Raw genomic sequence first — 23,993 nt, 5'->3', positions numbered from 1 at the left:
GGCCCACGTGGCCCTTGACCTCTACCAGGCAGATGTTACCGACTTTCTGAAACCCCAGGGCAGCTCAGAGGCTGACCCCGGGTCAGTGGTGCCGTCAAGATGAACTGAAGTCTCACTGTGGCCAGCTTTACTCTCTGCTGTGCTGCTACTCCCCACTGGAACTCGGGGAGCACTGAGAACAGCCGGGCAAAGGCCCAGAGCCACCGTGAGCATCCTCAAAACTGCAGCTGGGACCTGGGCTTTGCACCAACGGCAGAGTCAAAGGCAGCACTGTTTGCAGCTGCTGTCCACGTACACAGCTTCACAGCGAGCCCACTCACAATCCAACACGTGTCAGAATCATTTCTGTTTGGCCTGTGACGGTCTTTCCACTGAGCCCGACCAGCTCCACTCAACTGCTGACATGGGGAGACCGAGGCACGCTCAGCAACACCCGCTTCTTTCAAGGAAAAGTGCTGGAAATCAGGCAATAAGCTGCTGTCGCCCCCAAACACGTGGAGTCCCTTGCAGGAGAAAGGATGTCGATGGATGGACTGTGGTTCTTGATTAAGTTTTAAAGAGAAGACCCCATCCCTCCACAGGGCAGACAGATGGCAAGGAGGGAGCCATAAACATGCCTGTTATTAAAAAAAAAAAAAACCTGGCCCAGGAGCCCCCCTCAGACCACCCCACCCCCAGGAGGAGGGAGCCGGGTGCTCGCCACACCCAGCACGGAGACGCACAGCCCCCCACCCACCCCCACCCCCATGGCTGCCCGGAGACCGGCTCTGGCTCCCAGCAGGGATTCGCCAGCCGGCTCCCCAGGCCCAGCCCTCCCCCAGATGCCGCAGGAGCAGAGGGCGGGTGGGGCCCTCGTCCTCTGTGATGCCCTTTGCACACGTAAGACGACTATCTGGCCCCTGCCCCCCGTGAACTTTCCAGCTACATCCGTGTGCACGCTGAACACAGGAGCCAGCTCACACGGGAAACCCGTGCAGAAAGCCCTCAGCCCCACCTGAACACGGCAAAGCCCCCGCAGCGCTCAAAGCGAAGCACTTACACCCGAGCCCCTCCGGTCCGCGGCCTCTCCTCCGCCTTCCTCTGACCCCGGGACGCTCTCTGCCGCCTGTGCAATCAGCTCCCCGGGTTCTGTGACTCAGCAAAGCGCGGCTCCTCTTTTCAGATGGAATTTACCATGCTGACTACATCCAGGGGGAGGGACCAGCTCCTATCGTTTCCAAGCAGGATCGCGAGCTCTCCGGAGCAGCTCGGAGATGCTACCGGCAAACGGCCGCTCCATTCAGAGGCCGCGGGGAGGAGGCGGTGGGCAAGCGCTGCCTGGCCTGCCCGGCCGGCGGCTTCTCTGTGTTCACGCAGCCGGAACCCTAGACTCGGCAGGTCTGGCCACATCCTCCCGGGAGCAGACGGTGATACTGGACCGCTCCTGCCACAGTGCTCCCCTCCGCGTCCAGCGCTCCAGGACAGCGCCCGCCCCCTTACCTTTAGAGAACCCCTCCTAGATTCCATGCAGCTGTAAGGTCAGTAATATGAATGGAGAAGGAAATGGCACCCACTCCAGTATTCTTGCCGGGGAAATCCCAGACAGAGGAGCCTGGAAGACTACAGTCCGTGGGGTCACGAGAGTTGGACACAACTTAGCAACCAAACAATAACAACGCTATATGAATGAACTTCCAGCTTGAGGGTGCTCATGGTGAGGTGATAGGAGGGATTAGGATCCGTTAAGCTCTGAAAAATGAAAACACAGATGAGTTCAATGCAGCCAGGTCCACCCGTGAGACGGACGAGCCCGCGGGCTTGCCCTCTCTCAGCCTGGCCGCCTTCCGTCACGAATCCAACAGAAGCAAGCTGGTGCTCTAGAACAGGCAGGGCCTCAGGGCTGTCCGAGCTTCAGGGCACTCGGAGTCCAGCTGCTCTGACTGATCAAGGAGACAGGACTGGGCTGCCGGGGGCCTCACATGCTGCCCTGCAGGACAGACGCTGTGGCCACGCTGGAGTCCAGGTGGCAAACCAAGGCACCAAGAACTCAGGTGATTTGCCCAGGTCACCCCGCTGGCAAGTGCTGGGGCCATGATCCAAGGTGGGCGTGGAGAGAGGAGGGCGGCCCTGGGGGCCAAGATGCAGACCCCACGCCCTGCTGAGGGGCACACGGGGTCCAGACACAGGATCGCCCGCTCTGTGGGGTCTGCTCAGGCCCAGCTCAGGGCGGCGTCCATCCAGGTGGGAGGCAGACCACACGTGCTTTAACTGGGAAATGGGACTTCGAAGAATGCATCCCGAGGAAATGATAATGGTGCTTGTACAGATTTTATTTAACAAATACTTTCACAGCACTTAGCCAGCGCCAGGCACTTTAAATAGAACCCAATTAGGGATGATTATGACAACGTTGCCCATAACACACTGGAGAAACCTCCTCAACGGAAGCCTCCTGAACGTCTGTGCCCAGTCGCTGAGTTGTATCTGACTCTTTGTGACCCTGTGGACTGTAGCCTGCCAGCCTCCTCTGTCCATGGAATTCTCTAGGCAAGAATACTGGAGTGGGTGCCATTTCCTTCTCCAGCGGATCTTCCTGAAAGTCCAATGACAGGTGATTTACATGAATCACGGATGGACACGGGCCACGATGCGGCGGCGCCACACAGCACGGCCTGAGGCTCTGCACTGAAACAACACGCTGCTAAGTGTGTTAAAAGCCGGCTGAGAAAAGTGTGTACAGTATGATCACGCTTCTACTTTTAAAAATAGGCACGTGCATTAAAGAGAGACACATACAGCAACGGAATAGAAGAGAGAGCCCAGAAACAGGACAGAGAGCTCGCACACATGTTCAAACCACTTTTGACAAGGGTACCAGCACCATCCACGAGAGAGAGGACAGGCTTTTCAACCAGCGGTGCCGGGAAAACCGAGTGTCCGTGGGAGAGGCTGAAGCTGGACCTCACCTCACACCATATGCAAAGATCAACTCAAAACAAAGGAAGGACCTAAACGTAAGATCTGAAACAATACAACCTTTAGAAGAAAATACAGGACACAAAGCTTCACAACGTTGGACCTAAAAGTGATTTCTCGGCTATCAGGTAACAGAAGGAAAAGTAGACAAATTGGACCCTCGTGAACATTTTTTAGAATTTTGTGTATCAAATGACACTATCCACAGAGTAAAAAGGAAACCCCAGAATGGAAGACCATATTTGCAATTCATGTATCTGATGAAAGATTAGTGTCTAGACTACATGGAGAACTCCTAAAACTCAACAACAAAAAAATAGCCAGATTGAAAAATGGACAAAGGTTTATAGTCTATGGGAACTTGAATAGAATTTGTACCCTGCTGTTGTGTGAAAATTGTATAAGTCTTAATTGTGTTGAACTGGTTCATAGTGCTTGTCAGCTCTATTATATCCCTCTACTTTTCTATTTATTCTATTAATTTTTGAGAGTTTGATATTGAAACTCTGACTGAAAATCATAGTTTATCTACTTAAAAAATTGTAATATACAGTAGAACTATATGTAACTTTGTTCTGTATTTTTGAAGTCTCCTGTAAATGTGTTATTATACTTTAATAATTTAAAAGATGAAAAAATTAAAAATAAAAAAATTAAGAAAGAATGGGAAAGGGCTTGCATTTCTCTAAAGGTGGACAGACAGCCAATAAGCCTGTGAAAGGATGCTCAGCGTCACTGCTTGTCAGGGAAAGGGAAAGCCGCTCAGTCGTGTCTGACTCTTTGTGACCCCTTGGGCTAACACAGTCCAGGGAATTCTCCAGGTCAGAATACTGGACTGAGTAGCCTTTATTTCTGCAGGGGATCTTCCCAACCCAGGGATCGAACCCCGGTCTCCCGATGCAGGTGGATTATTTACCAGCTGAGGCACAAGGGAAGGCCAAAAATACTGGAGTGGGTAGCCTATCCTTTCTCCAGCGGATCTTCCTGACCCAGGAGTCGAACTGGGTTATCCTGCTTTGCAGGCAGATTCTTTACCAACTGAGCTATCAGCGAAACCCAAGATATCACCCCACATCCATAAGGATGGATAGTACTAAAAAAAAAAAAATAAAGCAATAAACGAGTGCTGGCAAGGATGTGGGGAAACGAACCCCTGAGCACTCATGGCAGAAATGTAAAACGACTCAGCAGCCGGAACACAGTATGATGGTTCCTCAAAGAAATAGAATTACCATGTGATCCAGCAATTCCACTTCTAGGTATACACCCAAATGAACTGAATGCGGGGTCTTGAGATATTGTGTCTCTGTGTTCAGAGCAGCAAAATTCACAAGAGCGAAAAGGTGGAAATGCCCCCAGACGGATGAATGCATTAGCAAAGGGTGATGTGTACACACAACTGAATGTTATTCCACCGTGTGCCACAGCTGGATGAACACCGAGCACATGATGCTAAGTGAGACCGTCCAAACCCAACAGGACATATCGCAGAATCTCACTCATACAAGGTCCCTAAAAGCAGTCAGGCTCAGAGAGCAAGTCCATGGGGCTCCAGGGGCTGGGAGGAGGCGGGGGAGGAGCCACTGTGTAGCGGGAGTGGCTTTCGTTTTGAGAGATGCAAAGGGTCACGCAGGTAGGGTGGTGACTTGCACAGCCACGTGGGCGTGTTTACCACCACTGAGCTGCGCACTTCCCTGGCAGCCCAGCGGTTAGGACGTGGTGCTTTCACTGCTGGGGCCTGATCCCTGGTCTGGAAACTAAGATCCTACAAGCCACGTGGTGTGGCCAGAAAATAAATGAAGTGGTTAAGATGGTAAAATTAATATTATATGCATTTTAACACAATAAAAACATGGGGGAAATGTGTGCATATATATATATTTGTGTGTGTTGAAGTCACAGAAAAATAAAAAGTCTGAAAGTGCACACACCAAAGCATGAAATGTCTCTCTAGGGTGGGATCTCAGGGGATCTGATCTCAGGGGAGCTCACTTTTTGGCTTGCATCTTCCCGAATTGTATGTAACTTTTAACAGTGAATATACGTTTATTTTTGGATTCAGAAAATATTGACTTTCATTTTCAAACACACCTATACGCGTGCTTTATGTCATGCAGCAAATTCGCCCTCTGCCCACAGTTCTCCTCCCGAACTCGGGGTGCGGGAACAAGGTCCTCTCCGAAGACCCCACACTGACTGAGGGGTGAGCAAAGCGTTACTGAGGACCAATGAATTTATGAAACGTCAAGAGAACTTTATTTAAATAGCACCTGTTTTTCTAATCCTGAAAGTAAAATGTGCTAATTATAGTGAGTTTGGAAAGTAAAGGAATACATGAATAAGAAAATAACTGTCCTTCCTTGAGGAGCTGAACTTTGGTTGGTGGCTTCAACCCAGGCTCTTGGAGATCCCGGAAACCATGGCTGAGCATTCAGGACAGACAGGGGCTGAGCGGCCGCAGGGTGCAGCGTCCAGCTCCTCCGAGTGGCCACACAGCACCCAGCAAACCCGAAGCCCACGAGCCTGACCGCTGGCCGCCCGCCCGGCTTCCACATTTCCTCCCCAGGCCTGTGCTGCCTGCTCCGCGGGAGCGCTGGGCTGCTTCAGATTCTTCCCAATCCGGGCCCTGCTGTGCCCGTCTGAGCTCCGGATGCCCCTGCTCCTGCCAGCACCTCTGTCCCACTGCCCGGCACGTTCAGAGCCAGCTCGTCTGCCAGTGACCCGCCCCCCGAGCCCACTGTGCCTGCTGCAGCGCTGCCCCCCAGCCACCTGCTCCGAGGTCCCGCCCCCTCCCCCGACACGAGTGTGCATCCGTCGTCACCATCACTGTGGCACGTGTTTTGAAAAACAGAAATGGTATCACATGGCTCGCATCCTTTTGCAATTTTCTTTCTTTCAATCAGTGTTACTTCCTCCAGGCTTATACACACTGGGGCTTGTGGGTCTTCATTTGTTTTCACTGAACCTGCCATGTAGGAATAAAGCACATCACATACTCATCCCCACCCCACCCCTCAATGCAGAATAAAGTCTGTTCTTCCAGAAAGTGCTACTTGTGGACACCCTCGTGCACGTCTGAGGCCCACCTGCTCAGACGTCTTCTAGCAGGGGTGGGAGGGGGTGACCGGGGGACCGGAGGCCCCCTGACTCACGGCCGAGAGGGTGTGAACCGCTCTTGGAGCAGCACCCAGACCACGTAAGATGACCATCCCCCGGGGCCTCACTGAGCCGACGGCTGCTCTGCGGGGCTGGCAGGAGAGCTTGCCGTTGCCCTGCCTTGCGTTTCCCCGATACACACATGAGCTTGTCTTTGACGAGCCGATCGCGGGCCAGGTCGGTGCATCGTGGTCATCTGACCCTTCTTCCACGCTTTGTCGCCCCCGCGTCGGTCACCCTTCATTGCTTGGAGGGAGCCCATTACACACTCTGGTCAGTATCCTTTGTTGATGGCACAATGTAACCAATGCATCTCTTTTTTCCCAGGATGTTCTTGCTTCTTGCTGAAGAAACGCTTTCCTAACGCATGAAGACGTCCTCCCAGGCTTCCTTCTGAACATCTCACCAACTTGCTTCTCACGGGGAAGCCCGCTGGGCATGCCGTCCACTGCTGCTCTGACGGGTCGGCCTGGTCCACTCTGGCCTCTCGTGTCCGCAGACTCTCGGCGGCCTGTTCCCTTGTGCTGACCTCTTGGTTAATCTCTGCCCTGAAGCCCTTCTCCGCTGCCTTGTTGTTCTTCAAATTTGGCCTCTCTTGGCCATTAATTTCTCTTTGTTAATTTGTCCAGAGCAACGAAAACCTGGTTGGACTTTGGTTGAAATTACATTGAACTTATGGATTAACCGAGAGAGAATTCACACCTCCTTGACACTGACTCTTCTTTTACATGACATAGTACAGTTCTCCACTTACTTAAAACTTTTAAAAATGTCTTTGTGGTGTCATTTTCTCTGAAAGGTTTTGCACAACTTTTGACACACTTACTCTTCATGCCAAGCGTTGGAAATGTCTGCTGCCCTCACGAGAGGCATTTGCGTGTGTTACCATCCCTGCCGTGCATCACCAGTGAGGAGGTGTGGATAGGAACACTGTGGATTTCTTTATATCCACCTTGTGCCAGCAACTCACTGAAATTCCTTTAGTTTCCACGGGAGGGCAGTTCTGTCTCTTCCTTTCTAATCTTCGTACTTTCAAGCGACTTCTCCTGTGTTCTTGTGCTGGGGGGAACTGCCACACACTGTCGAGGAGAAGTAACGACATTAGCATCTTTGTCTCACATTCTTTCTTGAGGAGCAATGCCTGGTCTGTCATCGCAAACCACATTCGCTGCAGGATTTTGGAAGGTTCCCTTTATCAGGTGAAACAGGGCATCTGTACTCCAAAATTTGCTAAGTGGACGGGTTTTTAAATTTGCAGCGGGGTGCTGCCCTTTATCAAACCCTTCTACTGGGTCTGTCAGAACAATCACACTGCTTTCTCCCTGATCTCCCAGAGCCCGCCTGTGTCCACTTCTGCCCACCCACTCCAGGGTCACCTGCCAGGACCCATCTTCCCATTCCTCCTGACCGGGAGCTGGGGTCACATCATTCCAAGCCTCAAACTAGGGCGAGGCACGGACTGGGCTCCTCAGGGTCTCCTGAGATGTTTCCCCACAGGAGGGAGAAGACTCGCAAGGTCCGGGTCACCTCACGGGGCCACTGGGCCCTTCAGTCCACGCTCAGGAAGGGTCTGAGTGTTGTGCGAGGCCCAGTCCATCCAGCTACATTTTGCCTGCTCTCTGCTTTCCCATGAAGATGCAGCTCCCTGCCCCGGGAAAGCAGCCCCTCTCCCCACCAGCAGCAGCTGCAGTCCTGGGCTCCCAGCAGGGTGGGGGGAGGGGCAGAGGGGGCAAGTGAAATTTCCTCTCCTGGCTCCCAGGTCGACTGAGACTGACTGCTCTCTCCCTCCCTTTCTTTCTCTTCACCCTCCCCTGTAAAATGAGCCGGGAGAATTCCAGTTGCTTCCATCCCACGTTCAAGGGCGTGGAAGAAGGAGAGTTTCCCTCACTGGCTGCCTTGCCAGCAGCTCCATTTATCTCAAGCAGCAGCCCTGCCCCAATACACAAAGCTTTGAAAATGTCCGCTTCCCTCTGGCTCTGGGGTGGGGTCAGATTTCTCCTGGAGCTGAGCCCTGTGGGTGAGCCTGGCAGGAGGGGCGGGTGGGTGGGCAGGGGTAGAGCCTGGGGGCCCTAGCCTGGCCCCTGCTCTGAGCCGCAGCTCCAAGAGCCCACCTGCCTCTGCTGGCGGCCACCACGTACATCCTGAGGCTGCTCTTGCAGCTCTCTGAAGCCTGACAGCTCCAGTGCCATCCCCGAGGTCAGATGGTCTGCAGGGCTGCCCTCCAGGCTGGGGAGGGACAGACACAGAGGCCAGAGCCTCTGGCCCTCCTTCCCAGGACGGCTTGATCGTCCGCGTGTTGCCACGTACAATGCTGTCTTTAGGAATACGTGAATGCTGGAGTTTTCAGAGTCCATCCTGGTGAGCACGAGGGACCATTCACACTTTCATCCTCAGTAAACCTCCCTCCCTAGAAGCAGAGAGACTCAGTCGTCTCAGCTCAGGCTGGAGATGGGACACCCCCTCCCGCGGGCCCAGGGTGAGCCCGCACGGACGCGTCACCCAGGCCACCACCCGGCCTGCTCCTGGAAACTGATTTCTGTGTCCCCTGGGCCTGACGGCACCAGATGCTTCCAGAAGAAAGCTCTTGGGGAGGAAGGGCTCTCCTCCCGCCCACAGGGAGGGTCAGCAAAACCGAAGTGTGTTCTGTGTTCTAGCCAGGGCACTGCTGCTGAATCCTGTGCAAGACAGAAGCCAAGGCCTTTTCATTGGCGGCTGAACGAGTCCTCAGGATCAGGCAGGAGAGAGCAGTCACTCAGGAGTGTGGACCTGAGCCATTCCCACCCCAAGAGCCAGGGGGGAAGAGCACCCCGAGACCGAGGACACCGGCCTGTGAATACAGAGCCACAGAGGGGGCCCCTGAGCTGGCCGGGCAGTTGGTCATGGCGGAATCCAGGCCAGAGCCCTGCTTCCGAGTGGTCCTCCCGTCAGGACCAACTGCAACCTCCCAGCAGCCCGCATCCCGCCCCACAGCTTCTCATGCGATCCTGTTCCCCTTCCCACACTCGCATCCACAGGGCAGCCCGCGCCCACTGCGTGCCACGGGGTCTCGGAAGCACCTCCGTGGCTCCACCTGGTGGGTCCTGTGTCTCCGAGCTTCACCTCCTGGGCGTGTTTGGGGCACTCCCTCGGGGAAACAGAGGGAATCAGCCTCGCGCCCTCCACCCTCCCGAGGCCGCACACACCACACACCTGGGGCCCCGGCACACCTGTGCCCCCGTGCAGGTAACACAGCCATGCACCTCAACTAGTTCCAGAGTCCCTATCAGCCACAGCGTCAGAAACGAGCCCCTGTGGGTCCAGTGGTTCAGACTCCTGCTCCCAATGCAGGGACCGCACGTTCAATCCCTGGTTGGGGAGCGAAGATCCCATGTGCCACGCAGCCAAGTTAAAAAAAGAGAGAGAGCAGGCGGGAGGGAGGGAGGCTCAGCGGGGAGGAGACATGTGTACACGTGCAGCTGACTCACACCTCTCTACAGAAACTAACGCAACATCATAAAGCAATTACCCTCCAATTAAAAACAAAACCAACTTGCTCTCGTAATCTTATAATTTGGAAATAAAACACGGTTATATGTAAAAATAATAATAAAAAGAGAGAAAGAAGCTAATTCCTCGGCCCCCCTTTTCCGTTTCCACCCACAGCTGCCGAGCAGGTCCCTCACCCGGGGGCTGCCCTGCACCTGGAGTCACCCCTGGTCTGCAGCTGGGCAGGCCACGCCCCCTGCCTGCTGCTCTCACGAGGGTCCGAAGCCCACACTTCCTATCAGGTAGCCCCGAGGCCCTGTGGTCAGTTCCCCAGGGAAGGGTGGGTGCGGCTTACACGCAGGGCTTTAGCACATAGCTGGCCGAGCCCCTACCTGGCCTGGGAGCGGCTGGAGCGTGGTCCTCCTGCTGGGGCGTCCCTGGCGCCCCCTCCCTGCGCCTGTCTGCCGAGGACACAGCCCACTGTGCTGAGCACTAATTGGCTCATTTCATCTGAAGCCACGGCGAAGAATAGGCGCATTCACTCTGGGCCAGTGAGGTGGACGTTGTCCCAGGCTGGGACTGGACAGACGCCCCTGTCATGGGGTTAAAAACACAGGACACAGCTGCCCTTGTTCCCGCCGTGGGTGCCCAGCCCCCCGGCCCACAGCCGGCCACACGGGGAAGCGGGCAGGGAGAACACACGAGCGCTGGGGGGACAGCAACCCCAGCAAACGCTGCCAAGTCCCCTGGACTCCGCACGCACAGGGCAGGGGAGGGGGACCCCCGCAGCCATGCCGGTGCCCCAGGACGGCTGTTCCCCAGGCACCCCCAAACCCCGCTGGCAGGAAAGGGGTTCCTGCTCCACAGACTACATCCCAAATCATGAACCCCACATCCAGACCCTGAGAAAATGGTCATAGACTGAAACCTAGTGCCAAGAAAATACAGGACAGACTGACGCGCGAGGCACCCCTCAGTGCAGTTCAGTCGCTCAGTCGTGTCTGACTCTTCACGACCCCATGAACCGCAGCACACCAGGCTTCCCTGTCCATCACCAACTCCCGGAGTTACTCAAACTCATGTCCATTGAGTTGCTGATGCCATCCAACCATCTCATCCTCTGTCGTCCCCTTCTCCTCCTACCTTCAATCTTTCCTAACATCAGGGTCTTTTCAAATGAGTCCGTTCTTTGCATCAGGTGGCCAAAATATTGGAGTCTCAGCTTCAGCATCAGTCCTTCCCATGAATAGTCAGGACTGATTGCCTTTAGGATGGACTGGCTGGATCTCCTTGCTGTCCCCTCTCCATAGATGCCAAAGAACACCGCAGAAAACTGTACCAACCGTCTCAATGCTAAGATGCATGTTTATCCCACTGAACTACCCGGTCATACCTGCGGAGAGGTCCTTGGGCACGGAAGGGCCTCTGTCCATCCTGCCATCACCTGTCTCCTCACCCACCCCCACCTCAGTCTGGAAAAACCTTCCGTCTGTGGGCAGCTTTGCTGAAGACCCACAGTTCAGTTCAGTCACTCAGTCGTGTCCGACTCTTTGTGACCCCATGAATCGCAGCACGCCAGGCCTCCCTGTCCATCACCAACTCCCGGAGTTCACTCAGACTCACGTCCATCGAGTCAGTCATGCCATCCAGCCATCTCATCCTCTGTCGTCCCCTTCTCCTCCTGCCCCCAATCCCTCCCAGCATCAGAGTCTTTTCCAATGAGTCAACTCTTTGCATGAGGTGGCCAAAGTATTGGAGTTTCAGCTTTAGCATCAGTCCTTCCAATGAACACTCAGGACTGATTTCCTTTAGAATGGACTGCTTGGATCTCCTTGCAGTCCAAGGGACTCTCGAGTCTTCTCCAACACCACAGTTCAGATGCATCCAGTTTCATGCGAAGTCCAGTGGAGGTCGTGTCCCGAAGGAGGTGTGGAAATAGGTCACTGGGCGGTGCTCCTGCCTGTGGCCCCTCCAGCAGCGCCCCTCCACACCTGCCAGGTTCAACCGGTGTCTCCTCTGGGGCGGAAGCTCCATGAAACCATGGTGCCCTCCTGGGTGCCCCCCACTAGCTCCTGGCTGCACACGGTCTGGGGGTCCCGGCTCAGGGGCCGCGGCCCAGGGGGGACACACGCCGTGTGGAAGGACTCCCCCCAATTCGGAGCGTCTTCACCTACAGGAACTGCCTCGCAGCAAAACCCCTGGAGTCAGCTGGTTTCGACCTGGAACATCCGCTCTTGCGCCGGCGAGCAACAGGGATCAGCCCGGGGATCCGAGAGTGGGCTCTAGTCCAGCCGTGGGTGTCGGCCATGAGGTCGGTCCTCCGGGAGACGTGTGGCAGAGGAATTGGGCAGGTCAGGAGTGGCTCCTGGTGAAGACCCACCAGCAGACTCTCATCTCTTTTGTTTTAATAGATATATAGAATTGTATTGATTTATTTAATTAGACCATGCTGCGTCTTCCTTGCTGTGCAGGCGTTTCTCTAGTTGGGGTGACTGGGGGTTACCCTCTAGTTGGGGTGACTGAGGGTTACCTCCAGTCGGGGTGAGCGGGGTTACCCTTTAATCGGGGTGAGCGGGGTTACCTCCAGTCGGGGTGAGCGGGGTTACCTCCAGTCGGGGTGAGCGGGGTTATCCTCTAATTGGGGTGAGCGGGGTTCCCTCCAGTCGGGGTGAGCGGGGTTCCCTCCAGCTGAGGTGAGCGGGGTTCCCTCCAGCCGGGGTGCGCGGGCTGCTCTTGTGGAGCACGGGCCTCGGGAGCTCAGGCTTCAGTGGCTTCAGCTCACGGGCTCAGTAGTCACAGTTCCTGGGCTTCAGAGCCAAAGCTCAACAGTCGTGGCGCATGGGCTTAGCTGCCCCATGGCATGCGGGATCTTCACGGACCAGAGATCGAACCTGTGTCTCCTGCATTGGCAGGCAGATTCTTTACCACTCAGCCTTCTGGGGAGCCCCAGACTTTAATTTCTGACTTTATCTGTTGCTTTTAGAAAACAGTCCCTCTGTTCCTTCAAGGTTTTTTTAAAAGGCCCTCCTCTCCCTTACTACATGGAACGAGAGTGTGGGCAGACCTGGTGGGCAGAGAACCAGGAAGCAGCTCATTTCCCCCTGCTGACCAGGGTCCCAAGTGCAGATGGAATTTTTTTTAAAAAAGAGAGAGAGACAGTGAAGCCGGAGCAGGCATTAATTAAAACTCAGGCGGCCGGTTCGCAGGGCTGGGACCCGCCAGTGGTGCGCCAGCTTGCTGGCAGCAGGTGCGCCGGCACGTCCTTCCGTCTCCTTCCAAATCTGACTTCATCTCGGCCTGCGGGCTTCTTGGCAAAGCTTTGCTTTAATCTCCTCCCAAATGTTGCCAGGAAAAAAAAAAAAGATGTTGGATTTTAATTGATTCAAGCCATTTCTCAAGCCAACTGCTCTAAGCAGCACTTCTCAAGACGAGTCACCCACATGTGCGAGCGGCCGTTTCCTCCCCACAGCGTCCTGGGGACGTGCTCACTGGCACAGCACTCCCGGTGGAGCAAGGACGTGCGGCTACCTCCCAGGGAAGAGTCTGCTCTTCCCGCCTGCCGCTCTGGCTCCAGGAGGAAGAACAGGCAAAGCAGACGGCCGCAGTCCCAAGGAGTCTGCCTCAAGGTGGCCCAAAGCAGCCGACGCCCTGCAACCCAGGCGGAGGGCTTGCCTGCGTCCTCAGCGAAGGTGGGGGTGCAGGGCTCTGGAGGGCCTGGTTTGGAGCCAGGGAGAGGGTGCTGTCTGTGGTGCTGAGTTCTCCCACCTCTTCCCAGCTTCACTCCCCGACCACGCCCAGGGGCGAGCTGACCCCACCCGAGCAGATGCTGCAGTCAGCGCTGCAGGTCCCTGACTCACATCTGGCTTTGCACGTCGGCCCCGCAGTGGCTTTGTCTGGACTCGTCCACACCCCGCCTGCCCGCCCAGTCAGCCCAACTGCTCTCCCACCCTGTGTCTGCCAGTGCCCTAAGCTCTGGCCGGGCCTCCTGGTTGGTCTGCGCCTGTGGGATGGGAGGCAACAGGAACATTAACCCAGAAGCTGCTCGCTGAGCTTGTCCACGTGGGAAAGCTCCCTGATGGCTCTCACACAGTCACCCCCCTTTCTGAAGCTCTTGGGGACAGCCCCTCCCGGGCACGCTCCTCACATTAGCTGGACTCTCCCCAGAAGCCCTGCTGGTTTCTCCAAGCCATGGCTGACGCAGCACTGGCTCTGGGGTGAGCAGCTGTTTCAGGGCACACACACCACACCCCCTTCCAAGGGTGCGGGCTCCTGGTCCACCCAACATCGTTTCAAGTGTGGCCTTGAAGCCTTGACAGCGTGACCTCAAGCTTGAGCCCCACTCCACAGCCAGCTTTCTGTTCATGGCTCCAGCCTGGACAGAAACCATCATCTCCAAACTCTGCAACACTCCACAGGGGCAAAATACGGTGTCCGAACCTTTTCCAGGTAATGGTGGGCTGGTTAGGTGAGAATTTACTCACTTCCCATCTAGAGTCAACAAAGATCCTGAGAGGCCAAATTCCAGGGCCCGTCTGGACAGAGAGACAAGCCATTATGGAAAGACTAAGGCAGCTTTCACCTACAGCCAACAGCTTCTGGGAGGAGAAGGAGAATGGACCTGCTCCAGGCCCGGGCGGTGGGGTCTCCCTGGATACCTTCCCAGGGCTAAGAGAGGGCCAAAGGGCTAACCGTCGGGGGCAACCATCGGGGGCAACCATCGGGGGGCCACTCGAGAACCATGCTTACCCCCATTGCCCCCCACCCCAGACCACGGGGCTCAGAGGGTCTGCCGTGGACAAAGCAGCAGCTGCAGCAGGACACCCAGCCCTGAGGGCCCTGGACAGCAGAGGCCTTGCACGACGTGTGACCAGCGGGCAAGGGCATCCAAGTGGGCAAGCAGTCCCTCTGAGAAGGGCTTGCTGGCCTGAGGCCTCAGGGACAGTGACGAACGCGCAGCTTGCGACGCCAGGGAAGCCAGGGGCAGGTGAGCAAGAGACCCGCACCACCTTCAGACCCAGAATTAACAACTCTGATTACAGAGTACCGGCTTTTTCCGTGTTTTAAACAGATTTCAATTTTTGGAGCAGCTTTGGGTTCACAGCACAACTGAGCAGAGCAGAGTCCCCAGACACCCCGCCCCCCCACTAAAGTCTCGTTCCTTTTTTTTTTTTTTTGGCCCCATCATGCAGGATCTCGGTTCCCTGACCAGGGACTGAACTCAGCCCATGGCAGTGAGAGCACTGAGTCCTAACCACTGGACTGTCAGGGAAGTCCACGGTTCTATTTTTTGCTTTTTTTAAAGAAATAAGTTAGAACCTTGAAAACAACTGCATGGAGTATAAAACAATGAGACATGAGGTCCGAAACCTGAATAAAACAGAGAGCACTCTCAATAAACAAGTATAAAGCTGGACTTTAAGCCCAACGAACACCTGATGGCACAGGAGTGAATGGGCGATGGAAGATGACCCAGAAATGAGCACAGGGAAGGCAGGATGCAAGACAGGCGAGAGGGGCAGAGGCAGGAGGAGAAGGTGTCTCAGGAGGAAAAGGAGGGGAAAATCTCAGACGCAAGATCTGTGCAGATGTGACTGGGAAGTCTCTGAAATTGATGAAAGACAACAATCCAAAGAGTCAATGTATGTCAAAATCTAGACTCATCATGATGAAACTTGAGGAAAAAAGAAGCAAAGAGAAAATAATAAAATCTGCCAGAGGAAAAAAGCTTCTGTTCAAAGGAAGGATAGTTAGACAATTGACCAACTTCTCATCAGAAGAGCAGAAGCCATAAAACAATGGAATAAAGGAGTAAATGTGCTTTAAAAAAAAAAAAACACCTGCCAAACAAGAATTCTATCCCCAATAAAAATATACTTCATCCTCATTCTTCCTTTTTTTTTGGTAATTGTTTTGGCTGTGCTGCACAGCATGTGGGTGTCAGTTCCCCAACCAGGGACCAAGCCCGGGCCTCGTGCATTGGAATCACAGTCTTAAACACTGGACTGCCAGGGAAGCCCTTTCACACTCATTCTTGAAAGAAAAAAATGTTCAGACCAAAAAAAAAAAAAAAAGAGAGAAATTGAGAGTGGATGCCAACACTGAAGAAAGGAAAGGAAAGGATTAGCCTCAGGATGTCTGGTCCCTGTGGAGCTTCGAGAGGCCAGGAGAACAGAAAGGCAGCAAAGTACTGACTACCCGAGGAGCTGTAAAGCTAACAATGATCTCCAGGGCTGCTGCAAAGCAGACAGATGAAAGCGAAATGCCAGACAACAAAACATCAAAGCTGCCAGAGGGAGAAACTGAGGCGAAGTAAGCATTCCGGGTCCTAGTATGACCTGGGACGAGGCTCTGGCTCACTGCAGCCTTGGTAAGTTAATGCTGCTGCCAGACTTCCCTGGTGGCTCAGCGGTAAAGAACCTGCCTCGCAGTGCGGGAGACCCGGGTTTGATCCCCAGGTTCAGAAAATCCCCTGGAGAAGGAAATGGCAACCCACTCCAGTATTCTTGTCTGGAAAATTCTATGGGCAGAGGAGCCTGGTAGACTATAGTCCATAGGATCGCGAAGAGTTGGACAGGACTGAGCAACTTCTCTTCACATTGCCCGAACAAAGTGCATGAACACGTTCTGGTTTAGGACAGCCTTCTTACCTCCCTGGGGCCACGTGGTCAGGAACAAGGACAAAGCTGAGCGGGGATGGGGGTCATTCCTGCCCCTGGCAGTGTCTGGAGCGGCTGCACCCCCACTAGCCGCCTGCTCCCACTGCCTAGGTTGTGAGGGGTCTGCTTTGGGCAGGGGATGAGAGTGCAGGTTCCCTCACCTGCTACCCATGAGGTGGCTATGCCTCAGGGTGGGCACCCCCAGAGTGAGCCTGCTGAGAGAGCTCTGCAGAGGCTGCTGGCTCCCCAACACCTAGCCCAGTGCCTCGAAGCATCACAGTCTGGCCCCACAAGGGGCCCAGATGCAGCTTCAATCTGCTGCCCTTATCTCCAAACCACCACCACTCCCCACTAAGAAACAGCACAGGAGCCAGTGAGGGTGGGACAGAGACTTAGGACTGGGGACTCGGAAACCACCAGCAAGTGTGAACCTCGAGACAGAGCGGGCCCCCCAGGGTGGAGGCTTGGTGGGACAGCCAGCCTGGACCAGAGGATAAACACATTTGCAGTTCACACAAGAAAAACAATGACAACAAAGGAAAGCCCTGGCATAAGCACAGCTCAGTGATAAATGGCAGCATAGAGAAGATCCACGTACCTGGGTGCCCAGTCGCCCAGTCGTGTCCGACTCTCTGCAACCCTGTGGACTGAAGCCCGCCAGGCTCCTCTGTCCATGGGATTCTCCAGGCAAGAACACTGGAGTGGGGTGCCATGTCATCCTCCAGGAGATCTTCCCACCCAGGGATGGAACCTACATCTCCCGAATTCCCTGCATTGGCAGGCAGATTCTTTTACCACTGAGACAGCTGGGAAGCCTGTACATGCACCTTATATCATAGGTCAAAAGCTAATATATAAGGAACTTCAGAAAATTGAGAAGAAAAATCCAAACAGGCCCAGAGGAAAAAAAAAGGAAAAAATAGGCAAGAGCTTTGAATAAACTGCTCACATAAAATGAAATGCAAATAGTCTTTAAATGCATGAAAAGATGCTCAACTTCACTCACGGTAAGAGAAATGCAAATAAAATACACTGACATCACCATTTCTCCCCTACCTGGCAAGCCCCCAGAAGTTTGACAACACTGTCTGTTTTGAGGCTGTGAGAACCAGGCTGGTAGAATGCCACACAACAGGGGGACTCCTGGGGAGGGGGTTTTGGCAACATGTAGCAAAAGTCATTTTACACAATCATTTTACTTTTGGCCTAGAAATCCCACTTCTAAGAATCTAGTTAAGATATCCTCAAAAATGTATGAAAGCCATGTGCGCTCAGGCATATTCACAGAAGAACTGTTTCTAGCAGCAAAAGACGGGAAACACGCAGATGTTCGGGGACTGAGAGCTCAGTGTCGAGGCTAAGATCCAGCCCCTGGGGGAGTGCTGCACAGCGGAGAACAGGATCAGGCAACCTCCACACCCAGTGAGCTGAGATCTGCACAGACTGGGCACAGCGATAGCACAGCCGGGCACAGTGGGTCCCTTCTCCCCCGAAACAAGATGGGGAGGCAGAAATACACACGCATGGCCTGTATGATGGCCGACTGGAAACATTAGTTGAAGACGACTCTAAAGGACTCCCCCGGTGGTCTGGTGGTTGAGAATCGGCCTGCCAATGTCGGGGGCACGGGTTTGGCCCCTGGTCTGGGAGGATGCCACGTGCTCCGGGTCAGTTAAGCCTGCGTATCTCAGTCGGTGAGCTGAAGCCCGAGAGCCTGTGCTCCACAAGAGAAGCGACCGCAATGAACAGCCCATCTGCCGTAACTAGAGAAAGCCTGCGTGCGGTGACAAAGGCTCAGGGCAGTCAAAAAGAAATTACCAGCAGAGGAGAGAGAAGGTGGTTAAAAAGGCAAAGGCGGAGTTGGTCTGCTCGGGACAGACTTCAGCTCATATCTTTATGTATTTCAGCAGACAACTAAAACAAAACTAAATGAGCATGAAGGGAAAGCAAAGCCAGTCCTAAAAAGTGAAAGCAAAGTGAAACAGATGAACTCGGTGAATTAAAGACAAAAAGAAAAGCAAAGAAACCAAGCCTTTTTAAACCAGCCACAGTGCTTTAACACATTGATATTACTTTGAAACAAGTAGAACAAAGTGAAGAAGTAACCTTACACAAGTCATTAGGAGCCAAGAATCTCAGTCGAAGAGAAAGGAGATGGAAAAATAAAGAAATAATTATCTGCAGTTTTAAATTTGAATTAAAAATTTCAGTATAAAATCATGATATATTTTATCTTAAAATCATTTCCGGTCTTGTCCTCTGGCAATCCGCAAAGTCGAGACCAATGCAGAAGCCACGAGCTCCCCTCCACCCAACTGCCTGGGGTTTTAGACATTTCGCTGAAAAGACCAGGCGTGCCCAGGGAGAGTGGTGATTCCAGCCTCTGCAGCACTCGGGCCAGGTGAGCCCCGCAGACCAGAGCTGGAGGAGACGGTGCAGGACCACAGGGGTCTGGTCAGAAGGGTGCAGGGAGAACACGCAGGAAAAGATGCGTGGACGCAGGGGCCGGCAAGTCTCAGAAAAGACACAAAAAGAAATAACCACACACACAGGTAACAACATACACACACACAAAACCTGGTCAGTCACACTTTATCAAATGTAACACTTCTGCTCATCAAAGGTCCACTTAAGAAAACTGGGAATTTCCTGCGCGTCCAGGGGTTAGGACTCCGTGCTTTCACTGCTGACGCGCGGATTCAATCCCTGGTCAGGGAACCAAGACCCCACAAGCTGCGTGGCACAGACAAAACAAAACACGGAAAAAGAAGAGGGGAAAGCAATGGCACGGAGCTAATACTGAGAGCTAAAATCCAGGGAAACTTTCCACACGCAGAAAAAGACCCGAAACCTACGCGTCGCAAAGCCGGTAGTGTGTGCCTAGAAGGATAAACCCGGACCAGCCAGCTTTGAAACGTTTCCAGTAAAACTGCTAGACTTCAAAGCCAAAGGTAAAATCCCCAGGGCCTCCAGGCAGAGAGGGCGGAGTCGAATGTGACCAGTGTCACGTAAAACCAACACAGAAACAAAGAAACAATGGAAAACATTTTTTGAAAAGTTAAAACCCCCCCCACACAAGACCTCAATGAAAGAAACCATGAACCAAGGACTTTGGAACTAGCCAAGCCGAGAACATCTTGTCGTTCCAGGAAGCGAGAGAGAAATGAGAGGGGAAAAAAAAAGTAACTTTAAAAAAAGGAAAAAGAAAAAGACGGGGCTGTTGGGAGCCCAGCAGCAGCCTGAAGCTGCCCATGAGGCTGGACCGTCTGGATCCTAACCCACAGAGCAAAGCCGTCCCTGTGTGCCCACAGATGCGGACAGACAATCAGGGAAACGGACGCGGCGAGGACAAGGCTTCCCCCGAGGAGAATCCCACCAGCGAGGAGAAAGGGAAGCAGGGCCGGGGGCCCGGCAGCAAAGAGCGCGGCTGTGGCTCAGATGCAGCATGTGCGGTGCTGCGCTGGTGAGTCAGGACCCAGGGACCAGGGACCAGGGTTTGTGCATCTCAGAGCATCTCCCCAAGTGTGCACCGACCAAGAAAGGAAACCGGCACGGCAGCTCAACACCACTGTCAGCGAGCTGAGAGGACACAGTGACCTCCAGACACATTCGTGAAGCCAGGCACGTGGGCACCGGGGGGCGGGGGGCAGGGGTGCAGTGGGAGGTGTCTGGCTAGAAATGCACATCACACTCCCATCCCAAGAAGGAGCAGGGAAACTCACATCAAGGAGCATGGTGGCTCAGACGGCGAAGAGTCTGCCTACCATGCAGGAGAACCCAGTTGGATCCCTGGGTCGGAAAGATCCCCTGGAGAAGTGAATGGCAACCCACTCCAGTACTCTTGCCTGGAGAATCCCATGGACAGAGGAGCCTGGCGGGCTGCAGTCCATGAGGTCACAGAGTCAGAGATGACTGAGGCACTTTCACTTTACAAACAACCAGTCGGCACACAGTTCATAGAAGCATCAACCTTCATAAGAGACAAGGCAAGGCTCCGGAGGGCCACAGACTGCAGGAGACCCCGGCAACAGAATGGGGTTGGGGGGGGGTTCCTGTGTAGACCCCGGGACAGAAAAGGGGGGTCAGTGGGGAGCTGGGGCCGCGTGAGGAGGCCTGTCTCCTGGTGAACCGCACAGGAGTGCCAGTGGCTGTCCCGGTTCTGAGCACGAACTACATGAAGATGTTGGCGTCAGGGAACCTGAAGAACTTGCTGCTTTTTTTGCCACTTTTCCGTAAGTCCAACATTAGTTACATGTAAAGCTTCAAAAAAATATATCTGGAACATGTACACCAAGGGAGCCTCCTCAGAGAAAGGGTGAACTCCGCTCAGCTGCGTCTCCGAACCCCTGCGAGGCAGAGGCAGGAGAAAGTTCCCCGACCTCCCCCACCCCTAATCACCCCCAAAGACCCCCATCCCCACAGACCATCGCCTTAGGGGGCACAGCTTCAAACATGAACTTGGGGGGACGTAATTCAGTTCAAGCAGGACTGTGAGCGTGCAGGAGCTCCTGTGCAGGTGTCAGCCGGGAGCAGGACTGATTATCTTCATCGTCCTTATCTCTGATTTCAGAGTTTCCTTTCTAATCAGGGAGTGGGGGAGCCAAGGGGGTCCAAGCGCTCACCTGGTATACCTGTGAAGACGTGGGAGTGGCCCATCACACATGGGGAGACTTGCAGAGGGCCCCCAAGATCCTGCAGGAGCTGAGGGGACCCAGTGCTCATCTGCGTCCCGGAGAAGGCCAGTAAGGGAGGCCCTGGCCTGCAGGGTCTTTGCTGGACGCTGCTGTAGGGGACCTGGCCGGCCTGACCGCCCAGCGCCACGGAGGGAGCGCGGGTCCAGGTCAGCTTGCACAACGCGCACCCGTGTGACGGCCTGAAGACGCCTATTCCAGGGGCCAGTGGGCCGGGAGGCTTGACCCCGTCACTGAGGTCAGCCACAGGCAGGTCACCCTCAACAGGAAATGCTGGATGGGCCTTAAGGACAAGCCCTCACACCTTTGCCCTGGACTGCCTGGCACAGCATGGTACTGGCATTAAGTCCAGGTCACAGCCAACCGAACCCTGATAGGAAGGGTCCAGGCCCAGGGCCCTGCCAGGGGGCAGGGGGAGCGTGCAGGCCAGGCAGCTCTGCTGGGAGAGGCGGTCTTCAGAGCCCTGCGCCGGGCAGCGCGGAGGGGAGGGCGCAGGCTGGGGGAGGGTGGAGGCCCAGGCGGAGGTCCCATCTCTGGACTGTGCCTGAGAGACGCGAGGCACGCTGCTCGTCTGTGACTCGGACAAGGGCCTCCTGTGCCCCAGGCTCAGGCCCCTCACTTCTGGAAGGTTCACTGTGAGACAGTCCTTCTGCACGTTCCAGCTCCTGAGGACGTGCCCCGAGCCTGGCTCCCTGGCTGGACCCCCACCCTCGGGCCTCTCCTGAGTCCTGCAGTGCCCTCCTCTCAGGGTGACACCTGAACACAGGAAGAGAAGCCGGGGCGGCGCCCAGCGCGCAGCAGGGCTACGCAGTGAGTGGCCTCTTTAGCACGATGTCCCTCTTCCTCACTTTTTTCTCTCTTGTGACAGTTTTTACGGTTGAGCCACGTGCACAGTTGCCCAGACCCTGCAAGTATCATGAACGCAAACTTAGGGTTTCGAAATCCCGGACCCGGAGGCTTGCTGATGGTGATGCCACCAGCTGCCTCCTGAAGGCGCACCAACCTTCTGGTGACGTGTTCTGGAAACGCTCAGAGAAAGTGAAAGTGTTAGTCACTCAGTCGTGTCTGACTCTTTGCGACCCCATGGACCATGTAGCCCGCCAGGCTCCTCTGTCCATGGGATTCTCCGGGCAAGAATACTGGAGTGGGTTGCCATGCCCTTACTCCAGGGGGTCTTTCCCCTCCTAGAGATGGAATCCAGGTCTCCCACATTGTAGGCAGATTCTCCACCGTTTGAGCTACCCAGGAAACACTCGTTAATACAAAGGAGAAATGTTGCTCCTTAATACAAGAAGGTCTATCTGCCATAACTGTGGGGGAAATACTGTAGGTATTAATAGTTGCCAAACCGAGTCTTAATTCAGGGACACAAATCAGCTTTCAGAGATGCTCAAAGGGCTAGGAGGGTCCCAACCCCCGTGTTTACTCCACTCTGAGCCCAGCAGACACCCTGCCAGGCACCTTTCCCTCCCCCTCCCCAGGTGGGCGGTGGTCCCCCCAGCAGGTGGGCGGTGGTCCTCCCAGCCCCTGACAGCTGGCAGTCGAGGGGCACTTCCCATTACCGCTGTCCTGCACCTCAGAGCCAGGACCTGCGGCGTCACCCAGGCCCCTGATACCTGCAGACAACAAGCGGTAGAGAGGCTCCCGCGCGCCCGGGCAGCGCAGGAAGAGGAAAATGAATCAGAACCTAAGATGCGCAGCAGGAAGGAGCTGCTGAGAAGCGGATCCGCTTCCCCCAAGACGCAAGGTCAAAGGGAGGGGCAGGTTTTTCTAGGAAAACTGGAGGCCGGCGCCTCCTCTCTGGCTCCTGACAACCAATCAAACCCTTCATTCCGCAGCTTCCGATTCTGTGAGCATCCGACAGCTGCGTCGCCACCCCCGGAAACGGGAACGCAAGAGGTTAACAACTGGACAGAAAAAAAAAAAAAAAAAATTTGCCAGGGCCGCGCCTTCCCGAGGTGGGCGACGCAGGAACGCTGGAGTCGAGGCCCCCAGGGACCACCTGCGCTCCCACCCAGGCCCAAGAGGCCGCGGCGCAGTGGGGCCTGTGCGCCTGCCGCCGGGCCCCGCCGGGCCCCGCCGGGTCCCAGGAAATAAGCACGGCTCAGAGCGGTGGCCGAGGGTCCGCGGGGGCGCATGGAGAGGCAGAAAGGACCCCTGCTCCCCGCGAGGGCGCCTCGGGGGCGCAGGACCCCGGCCCGCGGGATGTCACCCCGCCACCCTGCCAACTTCGGGCCACCCCAACCAACCCTGGGCCACCTTACGGCCACCTGCAGACCACTCCCATCCCAGCCCTGGTCCACCTCCGGGCCGCGGGCGGGGACGAGCGTGCGCTGCCGGCCCGCCACCCTGCAGCCACCCTGCCGCGCAAGGCGCAGGGGACTCACGGTGCCAGGCGCGGGCGCAGCGCGGAGGCCCGGCAGGGTCGCGGCGGCGCGCGGGGCCGGGGGCGGCCGGGGCTGCTCACCGAGGCTCCCCGCAGGCGGGCGGCTCCGGGGCTCCGGGCGGCGGCGTCCGACGGCCCGGCTCAGCCATTGCAGTGGCGCTGCGGCGGGCGGGGGGCGCGCGTCACCGCGGGCGGGCGCCCCAAACCCCGGCGCTCCCCGCCCTCCCCGCCCCGGCGCGCGGCCCCGCCACACCCCCGCCCCACCTCCTCGCCTCCTTTTCTGCCCCTCCGAGTCCTTTCAGGGGCAGGTCTGCGATCTGTTAAAATCGGGAGACCTCGTGGCCGAAAGTAACGCGGCTGCGGCGGGGAGGGCTCCGTGCGGCCCGCATGCCGCAGCCGGGCGCGCGGGTTCTTGGGGACGGTCGGGGGGGATCGCTCACCCGCACTTCAGTCGGAGAGCAGCCTCAGGGGATGGTCGCACGTGTGTGTTTAACGTTCATTCTCGGCAGCCCGTCTCCAAATGCTGCCTGTCCCTGCTCGGAGGAGGGAGAAGTGGCTTTTGGAGCCTCGTGGAGAGCAAATGAGCCCTGGCTCCGGGCTCGGATACCCAAATCCATGGTTAGGCCGCGCCTCCGGGGCCCCCTGGCGCCAGGACCCCCTCCGCCGCTCCATCCTCCAGGGCCC

The 23,993-nt window shown here is 55.6% G+C and overlaps 1 protein-coding gene across 27 annotated transcripts in view; it reads right to left on the bottom strand.

Annotated features, from left to right (window-relative positions):
• The window catches only part of JAKMIP3 (Janus kinase and microtubule interacting protein 3), a 90,955-nt gene extending 67,434 nt beyond the window's left edge, over positions 1-23,521 (bottom strand). For 26 of the 27 annotated variants that reach the window (XM_086378210.1, XM_086378205.1, XM_086378213.1 and 23 more), the window contains exon 1: positions 23,391-23,521. The gene's annotated coding sequence lies outside the window, so the exon portion shown is untranslated. Of the gene's footprint in view, positions 1-1,039; positions 1,179-23,390 lie in introns of those variants that run through there. The other variant, XM_086378196.1, reaches the window with a different exon arrangement.
• Between the last annotated feature and the right edge of the window lie 472 nt (positions 23,522-23,993).

The sequence above is a fragment of the Bos grunniens genome, chromosome 26, assembly GCF_055505025.1.
Source record: "Bos grunniens cultivar Pamir isolate PY7600 chromosome 26, Bosgru_T2T1.0, whole genome shotgun sequence".
In the NCBI taxonomy this organism is placed as follows: domain Eukaryota; kingdom Metazoa; phylum Chordata; class Mammalia; order Artiodactyla; family Bovidae; genus Bos; species Bos grunniens.
Note: the sequence above shows the minus strand (reverse complement) of the source record. Positions and strands in the feature narration are given on the sequence as shown.